The 6,862-nt window shown below is 37.2% G+C and overlaps 1 pseudogene across 1 annotated transcript; it reads right to left on the bottom strand.

Moving 5' to 3' along the window:
* Window positions 1–4,264: 4,264 nt before the first annotated feature.
* LOC306663153 (AN1-type zinc finger protein 1-like) lies at window positions 4,265–6,066 on the bottom strand (annotated as a pseudogene). The gene is made up of 2 exons: window positions 5,593–6,066; window positions 4,265–5,521 (listed from the first exon to the last, which is right to left on the bottom strand). The product of its transcript is annotated as an AN1-type zinc finger protein 1-like (transcript).
* Window positions 6,067–6,862: the final 796 nt, after the last annotated feature.

Consider the following 6,862-nt stretch of genomic DNA (forward strand, 5'->3'; position numbering starts at 1 on the left):
TGGTGCTGGTGGTGGTATTAGGAAGGATTCCTCCTTTCTTACTGACTGCACTTGGTTCTGTCTGATGCTGGTGGTCTTCAAATAACTATATGTGTGTTTTTGGGTTACCATCAGCTTTGTCCTAGCTCCTTTGGTTGCATAGGAACCCACCAGAGAGGAGCAGCATAGACCTCTTTGACCTTGACAGTGCTAAAATGTATTTCTATGTACACATACTACCCCAAGCCTATGGGATATACTTCAAGCTCTCTAGACTCCATCCATGCTCCCCTAAGTTGACAATACAACAAAAGATCTGTAAGCACTCTTGGTCTCAGATTGATTCTCTTAAACCTACCTACCCTATATTCTTTTCTTTCTACCATGACGAGAGGAGGAAGCCACCTGCTACCTCTCAAGGTAAAGGTTTCACTTCTCCTAAAACTTGTCTTATATTTCCTTGCAGGAAAAGCAGGTGGTTGATAAGAGTAAATTCAGAATTTGGCAGCATTGGACAATAGGAGTACAGGAGAATCTAGAACCCATTGCTCTCAGCTTTGAGCCTTGCCAGTAATTCCAGCATAAGAAAGACTCCATTGAGTATCTTGACAGATATTTATAAGATATGAGTGTTCAAAACCACACTTGAAATGATCATAAACAATGAATCATTAGATTCTACTTTAACAATAGGAAATTTCATATTATTTGCATAGGTTTTAGTATATACTGAAGAAAGCACAGTAAAAGTTAGTCTTAAATTTAAAGAGACTTTTTTTTTCCAAGAGAAATTTAGATTGCAACCTAGCATATTAACAGAAAAGACAACTTGAGAAATTGAAGAAGTATTTCCTTACTAGAAGCATAATACCATTTCCTGACTCAACAGATTATTTAAAGTTATTTTATTGTTCAAATTACAGGCTTGTGCACCAATGGGATAAAAAATATCTATTTGTGTACTTTTATGGTTGGCCTTAGAGGAATCTACATTTTATAGTAGAATTTCTCAAATTCCACATACATGTATCAGAATCCCCTGGAGGGCTTGCTAAAATGTGAATTGCTGGGTCCCATCCCCAGAGTATTTGACTCAGTAGCAAGGTGGAGGTGGTCTGAGAGTTTACACTGGTAATAAATTTCTGGTGATGCCAAAACTTCTGGTCTGGGAATCACATTTTTCCCAGATTCACTGCCTAGAGCATCATTTTCTAGCTATGAGGAGCCAGTGGGCCAAATCCAACCTATCACTTGATTATATACTTTAATCAATCATGCCTATGTAAGGAACTGTTTCAGTCAGCTTTTGCGTCATTATGATCAAATATCCTACAAGAAACACTTACAGGAGAAAGTTTGTTTGGGGTCACAGTTTCAGAGGTCTCAGTCCAGAGATGACCAACTCCACTGCTCTGGGCCTAAGATGAGGCAGAATAACATGGTGGAAGGGCCCATGGGAGGAAAGCTGCTCAGTTCATAAAAGGGTTAAGAAGTAGAGAGATGAAGGGGGGGATGGATGGGGCCACAGGGAGGGTAACTTTTCCAGGGTAAGCCTAGTGACCTACCTCCTCCAGCTATGCCCAATCTGCCTATAGTTACTTCCCAGTCAGTCCATTCAAACTAGGGTGGATTGATTAGGTCATAGCTCTCATAATCTAATCATTTCACCTCTGAATATTCCTGCACTACAGGAGTTTTGGGGGGATATCTCATATCCAAACCATTACAGAAAGCCTTCATAAACCACAAAAGGATGTTTCAGAGTTCTGGGTTAAAGAACATACCCACATGCCAGGAGGGTGACACATCCCAAGTCCAAGGGGACAGAAACTCATGTACTTGGGACCCTTCCAGACCTCACCCTTGATCTCTTCATCTGGCTAGTATTATTATATGCTTTATTAATATAATTAATTGGTGAACATGTTTCCCTGAATTCTGTGAGCTGTCCTAGGTAATTAACCAAACCTAAGGAGAGAGGGTCATTATGACCTCAATTTACAGTTAGTTGATAAGAAGTAGAGGTCACAACCTGGGACTCACAACTGAGATCTGCAATAGAGGAAATCTCTTGGAACTGAGCCAAGAAATCTGACAGGTAGATACTGTCAGAATTCAATTGAATTATAGGACACTCAGTTGGTGTGTGCCAGGCTTTTGGTGGGAAGAAACTCCCACACATTTTGGTAACAAGCTGTGAAGTGGTGAGTAGTGTGTGTGAAAGCAGGAAAGACCTTTGGTTTTTTCCTATCTTATACACACAGCCACCCTCATTTGTTCACATTAACTTATGGTTGCTTTCTCAATATAACTGCAGAGTTGAGTAGTTGAGACAGACTTCACAGCCTGCAAAGCCTTTTCGGGTCCTATTTTGGTTTGGATATGAGGTGTCCTCCAAAAGCTCATGTGTGAGACAACACAAGAATGTTTAGAGGTGAAACGACTAGATAATGAAAACTGTAACCTAATTGGTGAATTAATCCTTTTAATGGATTAACTGGGTGATTAGCTGTAGGCAGGTAGGGGTATGGCTGGAGGAAGGTTACTCAGATTGTGCCTTTGGGATACATATTTTATCCCTAGTGAGCAGAGCTTGCTCTTTCTCTCTCTTTCTCCTTCTTGGCTGTCATGTACTGAGCTGCTCTCCTCTACCATGCCCTTCCATCATGATGTTATGCTTCACTTTGGGACCCGGAGCTATGGAGTTGACTGATCCCATATAGAACCTCTAAAACTGTGAACCAAAATAAACTTTCCCTCCTCCAAATCATTCCTGTCAGGTATTTTGGTCACAGAAATGCACAGCTGACTAAACCAGGTCCTTTATTTAAAAAAAGTCTGCTGATCTTTGCTGTAAGGCATCATCTTCCAGCCCATAGTCAAACCAACATGGCCTCCTGAAATGGATGATTACAGATAGTAGCATCATAAGACTGCTGACATAACTAGGGTAATAACCTTGATTTTATGAGTTACTTATAATTCTATATAATTTTTAAATGTTTGCACAAAACTCTGCTTTATCTTAATTCCCTTAATGAAAAGACTTTCTGAAATGTCTCCATAAACCATGGAGGATAAAGAACTGTTGCCATTATATATGTTATTTAGTAACAAAGGAAAATTGGAAGGCTGCAGCATTTATTATAGTGGAGTTTCCATTTCATAGAGTTGTACACACAAAAAAATATCTCACGGAGTCCAAATTATGCTTGGAAATCTAAGTCACCTTTAAAATACAGTATACAACATTTACAGACTATGTTGGAGGCAGATTCTCAATATGTCCAACACAGCCAGTTTTTCTTTCACTGTTCAAACAGATGGCTCATTCTTTGGGTGAACACCAGATGAAGTAGTTGGCTTGCATTTGAAGCCATCTTGTATAAAAAAAATACTTATCTTTAAACACTAGAATCACACCGCACAGTGAGAAACTCACACTGCAAGGCACAAAGAAACTATGACCAATTGAGGAAATGGCAGATTAATGTCTGCCTTTCAACACTTACTCTGGGGAATACTCTTGAGAAAAATTGGGCAGGCAGAAATGACTACATGACTTAAATTCTCAACCTCTCTCTCTCTCTCTCTCTCTCTCTCTCTCTCTCTCTCTCTCTCTCTCTCTCTCTCTCTCTCTCTCTGGCCCAGCACATGTAGCTAAATTCCAAAAACTTGAACATGCCTCTGATGGGACTCCACTATGATCATGAAAATACTGATAACAAAATAAAGATCTTAAAATAGTGGCTTCATATACCACTCCTGGTACCAATTTCTGTTATTGCTATGCTCAGATTACAAATAAGAGACAACACAAGTAAATTTAAAAACAAAAGAAATTTTTTAAAGTTATACTAGCATCACCACTGACACTAGTAGTTTGGCATTGTTCTATTTATATCAGTTTTTTTTTTTTTTTTTTTTTTTTTAATCTCTAAATAATCCAAGCTGAAAGAGCTGACTGGGTCACAGTCACCATCCACCATCTCTAATCTCTGGGGAGTTGTAACCCTGGCTATAATCCATGCCCTGGCAAAACACAGAAAAAGCTGCCTTGGGCTACTTTCCTTTGACAAAGGCAATATAACAAGCTGTTACTTTAAGGCTCCCTCTTTGTTCCATACAAAAACCAAACACCAAGTCCTTCCAAATGATCACAAATATTGTTTTAAGCCATATTTATTCTTCGGAGTAAAGTTCACATAAAATCATGTTTCTAAAAAGATAATACAAATAAACATTTTTTTGGTTTTAAAATTTTTTTTTCCAAATGAACAGTTTATTCCTTTAAACTTAAATCCACTGTACATGTCCATGATTAGCATAGAAAACAAAGAACATATAGAAATAATTTGTATTCCTTCTGCAAAGTAGTACTTTGTTAAGCATAATAGAAAACATCAGAAACATTGAATTCAGTTTGTTGGTAAAATGTAGTATTTGTTAGCAGGTGTTTTGCTTTGATACATATACAAAGACTGTAATAAGGCTGGGCTATCCCATCATCCCTCTCATTTGTAGTATATTTCATACAAACAATAAAGATGAATCCTACTGGAGGACGTTCTTTATCAGAAACATACCCCAATGCAGGTAGATGATAACCAAGGCAATAAGTTTCTCTTGTTAGGCCTGAGATTCCTCATCCAAAAATTTAGAAGACTGAAGGAGGTGATCTCTAAATCTACATAATTTATGTACACACATCAATGTGTACATCATGTAGGCAGAAAATAAAGCTGTACTTTCTGGTTCCATAATACTAGGCTTTACATGTGATTTGTTTAAAGCCAAAGCGACATAGGTATCTTTTAAGAGCTGAACGAATATCTACCATCTCCTTCTTCTGCCATAAGAAAGGCAAAGTCCCCCAAAAGCGGGTTGTTCCTTCAGCTTGGATACTGGAGTGAAAATGAGATGGAGCAGTGCACAATCAACAGGTGACATTAACCAAATGGGAAACATACCTTTGCTGATATTTCTACAGTATCAACTAATAAAATCTAATTTTAAAAAATTGCTAACAATTGAGTTTTAGCACATAAACTTTAAAACATAAAAACCCAAATTTAGTAGACAATATAAATTATGAAAAAATGAAAATACATTAAAAAGCAACTTTTAAAAATTAAAGTATCTACAGTAAAATAAATTGACATAACCAAGTACATAAAAAATTTCCTTGTGATTTCTAGTTTGAATTCTTGAGTGACTATTCCAAATATGAATCAACATTCTTTAAAGACTGTTCTTCATCACTAAGATATTCCAAAATAATATTTCCACCATTATATAAAGGGTAATCCTCTTTAGTAATCCAGGTTTCCAAAGTTTGATCCAAGGGTAAGGCTTCTCCTGAAGTAATGTGACATAGCCTTAATTTCTTAGCTGTTAATTTGTTATTGTCATTTTTAAGACTGGCTAGAGAAGCTGCAAAGTCTATGACCTTTCCAATGCTCCATCTGTGGCAAAAGAACATGGGTTTGCTTTTTTCTTTGCTCCCCTTAGGCAAGAACACCTGAAAGTAAATTCTTTCAGTCTATAAAAGACATACTATCAAACTGGATTAAAAAAACAAACTCCAGCTATATGCTGCTTACAAGACACACCCTGTGGCAATGACTTGTCCCCATCAGCATGCATCTTTAACTTCGTCAATGCAACCTTTGCAGCTGTTTCACTGTTTTTGGCACCTTTCCGTCGTTTATTTGCTGTCTCTCCTTTCTTGGAATCAATAATGTCTTTTACAAGTTTCTGAGTGTTAGCCATTCGGGGCTTCTGAATTTCCAGTTTTTCACACTCATGATCTGACTGATGGCGATGTCTTAAGCAAAAGTTCTTCTCACAGTAAGGACATATAACTGCCACAAGTTCTTTTTCAACACAGTTCTTGAATGAGCATGGGTAAGATTTCAGTTTATCAGTCTTCAGTCTCTCATTGATTATTACCTCTGGACAACCATGTGACTCTCTGCTTCTGTGTTCAAGGCCTGGATCTATCGCGGCCAGGGAACGGGGACTCCGGGTCACCTCGCTGGGGCAGTGCTCCACCTGGCAATGCTGACCAATATCCAACTCGGCCATCTTTGCAGCGCCCGCAAAGGAATGAGCGAAACTAAGGGGGGCGGGGCAAGGTCTCGCGCGCGACCTGGTTTTAAAAATTTTAAGTCAGTTTACCTTTGAAATAAAGTTAAAATATTGTCTAAACTGATCCTTACACAATAGAAAATTATTAATCCTATTCTGTATCTGAGATATTGAAGAGCATAATTGTCAGGTAGCACTGAGTCTAGAGCTGGGCCCTAAACCACGTCTTCTGATTCCAAGACGACAAATTAATGGGAGATTTTGTTCACTTTCTTAGTAACTAAATCAAGAGTTGACTTTGGTGTAAACATTATAGGAACATGAAAAATATAAAATAGTTACTATATAATTTTTAATTGCTGAATTTATTAAATTCAATATAGGAGAAGGTAAAACAGTCTATAACCAAACTATCAGTTTTGGGAAAAACAAATTTCATTATTTTAGCAAAGTATGTTGTAGGGCTAGTGAAAACTCAGAATGCCACCCATATCTATCTTGCAGAAATAGGAAAACAAATGTTTAAAAGATTCTTTTACTAGTAGGACTGCCTTTCTCTTAGAACATTACATATCTAAAGCAAAAAGTTCAACAATCTGAATTTTACTTTTTCTGCTTTTGCATAAAAATCATAAATAATAGTTGTAAGGAAGCTACTAAGATTTAACAGAAAAATAGATGTTTAAAAATTTCAAAATTAATGTAAGGAATTCAGTGTATTTACTCATAAATCATGTAACTTAAAATGTAATTTTTTTCTTATATTAAATTCTTATCTGTGGAGATGTTTTAG

Source organism: Sciurus vulgaris, assembly GCF_902686455.1.
Source record: "Sciurus vulgaris genome assembly, chromosome: 1".
In the NCBI taxonomy this organism is placed as follows: domain Eukaryota; kingdom Metazoa; phylum Chordata; class Mammalia; order Rodentia; family Sciuridae; genus Sciurus; species Sciurus vulgaris.